Source organism: Macrobrachium nipponense, chromosome 39 (genome assembly GCF_015104395.2).
Source record: "Macrobrachium nipponense isolate FS-2020 chromosome 39, ASM1510439v2, whole genome shotgun sequence".
In the NCBI taxonomy this organism is placed as follows: Eukaryota; Metazoa; Arthropoda; class Malacostraca; order Decapoda; family Palaemonidae; genus Macrobrachium; species Macrobrachium nipponense.
This window is the reverse complement of record NC_061099.1, coordinates 19,895,776-19,900,010: the sequence shown is the minus strand read 5'-3', so window position 1 is coordinate 19,900,010 and position 4,235 is coordinate 19,895,776.

Genomic DNA, 4,235 nt, shown 5'->3' with positions numbered 1-4,235 from the left:
CATAAAACTTTCACTAAACCACAAAGACTCACCAAAATTCATTGAATACTTATACAATAAGTATTCACAAAACTCATTGAATAATGAATACTTACATTAATCATTTACTGAATACTTACACATTAAACATTCACTAAACACTAACCCAAACATTCACTGAACACTTACTCATAAACATTTACTATATACTTACTCACTAAACCCTAAAAATTTGCTACACACTTACTCATTAAACATTAACGATAAATAATAATTCACAATCGCACTAATCCCTGTTCAATTTGTGGATTACCAGACCTATGAAAATGGCCACAAGGTTATGCAGTGCCGCCCTTGTGGAAGGTCACCGAACTATGCAGTACTGATATAGAAATCACAACTTGAGGTATATAATACCCTCTATGGTTTGTAATAATTTCTGGCCGCAGCGTGACAATGATGAACGCTCGTTGTTTTGGGGTCAGTCTGCCCAGAACTGTTGGAGTTTGTCTCCCATCATCCGATCCTTTTGAATGATCAGCCTTTTGGCCAGAATTTTTCTATTGCGGAGGATGTCGCGAAAAGGGAAGGATCCCCTTTTTAGCGACAAACCTGCCGCAATGTCAGGTTATTATAGCAAGAAGAAGAATCATGGGACGGATGCAAGAGGTTACGTATTAGCGTAATGTTCTTTGTGTAATGTCTGTGCGAATCTGGACGAAACTGAGTAGAGAAGAAGGGTAGTAATTCCTTAATAGAAAATTTATCATTCCCTCACGTTTTATTGGAAAATCAACCAAAGTATATGTTATAAAAATAAGAGAATCGCGGTAGGTGAAATCGCCGCCCTTGTAGGAAAACCACCGATGATATTCAAAGTTGAATACTGTGAGGTGAAACTTAAACTAAGTCTTAATCATCGTGTCAATTATTGAAGAATTATTTCTCTTATTAAAAGTAAGATATAGGTATGTTGTCGTAGTAGTAGATCCGCTTTCTCTCTTCCTCCTGTCTCATATACTATTCAGCATATTATAGTGGCATTGGACATCAGATTATCATTGATATTGCTTATGCTACATGATAAAATTAACAGTCTTGGTGGTAATTAAAATTGCTTAACAGTGCCTAGGCCTATAGGTATGACATTACGTATATAGATGTGTCAACCAGTCTCGTTGTTTAAGCAAGTTACTGTGAATTACCTGAAGTATATTATATGATCATAGGATACTGTCTATACCATCATTTTTCGGTTTTAACATCAAACGCAGTGTTAGCGTCATGAAAAGGGACAGATCCGCTTTTTAGTGACAAACCTACCGCAACGTCAGGTTAACTTGAGTAAGAAGAAGAATCACTGATGAGTGCAGGTGACTACGTGACTTCTGTCATGGATATGTGAGAAATGTAGCGAATCTGTACGAAACTATTGAGGATTAAAGTGAATAAACCTGCCATAAAATTTATATTTCTTATAAAACTATGAAGCAAAATTAACCGTGTATATAAGATAAAAAGAAAGGAGGCACGCTTAGCGAAAAGCTTCACCTACGGGGGAATCCCTCCAGTATAGCAGCATGCTGCTACACTCTATTTGATGTATATCAATAAACTTTTTGAATTTAAAAGAAAATCCCTCAAGTTAACTTGAGTTTTAGCACATAATGTAAAACTAGAGTTCGTCATCTACCTTTCGGGTGGTGGTATTCGGCGTCACTGTGAGCCTCTTCCTCCTGCAACAAGTCCTTCAGACTCATTTGCAGAAGGAAGGAAGGCTGGACTTGCTTAGTCACATTTATGTATATAATTATATCTAAACTTTCAACGAAATGCATTCACTGATGCAGGAACACAAGTGTGCGAGAGAACTCTTAGAAGAAGCCAAAATGTCCTTGAATGGCTGGGCTAGTAATGTTCAAAAATTGGACGAGAGAGTGAATTAGGATGAACCTGTGTGTGTGAGTGTGAAGGGGATGGAATGGAACAAGGATGAGGATAAGAGCTGTGTTAATGCAAGTCGAAGATCCAAGAGATGACGTGAGGGTGGGTACCTATGAAATGCAGGATACTCTCACTTCTAGTGTCGAATTTCGACCCCTTAGATTTGGTTAGTCCTCTATTTGTGAGTGGAATGTTGTTTCTACAACAACGCTGGGAAGATGGTGTAGGATGGGATGATGTGTTAGATAATTCTAAGGCCCAAGAAGGCAGTAGATTGCTATAGGAGTTCAAGTTAGTAAGTGAACTTGGGATTGAGTGATCTGTAGGCTCGAAGGGTTCTGAGTTCCACATATTTTCTGATGTATTGAGTATGGCTTAAGGGGCTGTTGCGTAAGTGAGGCAAAGGAACAGAAAGGCTGCTCTTCTTACATGCAAAATGCGAGTTACCCCCCAAAAGATGTTAAAATTAACAATCCCCAAGTTGGAATTGCTACCCTTATTGTTAGAATGTACATTAGCTAAACATATGAAATCACTGATAGCTCCGTCCACTGTCACCTTGTGGACAGATAGCTGAGTGGTGATTGCTTGGGTGAATAGCAGTGGGAATAATAAGAATGTATTTATTAACAATCAGGTGGGGGAGATTCTTTTTACCCTACAGAATAACAGCATGGCCTTGAAGTAGGTGCCAACCCATCAGAACCCAGCTGATATCCTGTTGAGAGGAGCCACCTTGAGAGAACTGAAACATAACCAGTTGTGGCTGAGTGGCTCCCCCCCCCCACCCCCCCCCACCCCACCCAACCCCGCTTTCTGCATTGTGTTGGAGAAACAAAACTGTAAGAAGACATCTGTGTGTCAGAGCCCGTGACTGTGATTGTTGCCGCAGCCCTCTGTGAGATGAGGGAAGAAGTTGCTGTGGTAGAACCCAGAGAGACCTGGGAAATCATGGAATGGGGAGTAGAGTTTCCTGTTTTGTTGAGAGTTATGAAATTAGTACACAAATTTTGGAATTTAGATAAGTCTCCTTTCTTAATGTTGGTAACATTTGATCAAAGGAAATATTTGGCCAGTACCTGTGCATATTTAGAAACTAAAGTTAGAGTTGCTGGAGATGTGATGAATTTTGTTAAACAATTAAACCTGTCTTATAGATGGAATTGTGTACACACAAACTAAAATTCTTGATGAGAACCATCGTCGAAAGTCACTAGTTATATTGCCTGCCAATGGCACCTTAGCTAGGAAATACTTAACTTATTTGCATCACTGTAATATGCATTGCAGTGTCAATGAGCTCATGGGTCTTTTCTGTAAGGACTGTTGGTCACCCAGACTGAGAGTCAGAGCGATACAAGTCGTGGGACAGTGCAGAGCCTTCGTAATCGCCTTCAAGCCCCTACTGACGCAGCCACCACTGCCTCTGCTACCCAAAGAAAGAGTGAACCTGAGTCGCCCATTCGAATACATTGGAGTGGACCACACGCATCCTATCTAAACCACAGAGGGAGCAGGCCACATCCAGCTCATCACCTGTATGACCACCATGGCAGCATACCTGGAGTTTTGCGGCACTCTGGCCCCGTAACTTTCATCTTGGATCTGCGATGATTCAGTGTGACCCATGGTGCCCCTTAACTTATCGTTTCAGACAACCACCAGATGTTTCTGCAGGGATTGTATGAAGAGGACCACATCCAGGAGTTCCTGAGGAGGACTGGCATTCAGTGGCGTTTCCAGACGCCCCGCGTACTATGGAAGGGAGGGTTCTTCAAGAGGCTGGTAGGAGTAGTGAAACGCACGCTCAAGGTAGCCTTCCAGAATTCCTTCCCGGAGCAGCACGTCCGGACGTTAGTGAAGGAGGCCAAAGCCATGGTCAATAATCGACCACTCATGTACATAGGGGATGGGCAAGAGGATCAAGTCCGCACACCCTCCCACCTGTTGCGAGGTCACCTTACTAATCTTATGGCCCCTTTACTTCTTCCAGAAGACCTGAACTAGATGTTGACCACCCGCAAGTTCAGAGACCGTTATCTCTGGTTGACGGACAGTCTGAAGGCATTTCATGAACATTGGAAGAGAGAGTATCTTACCACCCTACACTCCAGACAAGACTCTTGGCCTGGGAAAAGGACTGATCTTCAACCGGGAAACGTCATGCCCATTAAAATCAGACAGTGTAAGAGGGCTACGTGGCCCCTTGGTATGATTAGAGAGGTCTATTCCGATGACAATGGGATCATCTGTTCTGGTAAGGTGCTGTACGACGGCATGGCATCAAAGAATAGCGAGTTGCGTGAGGGGAA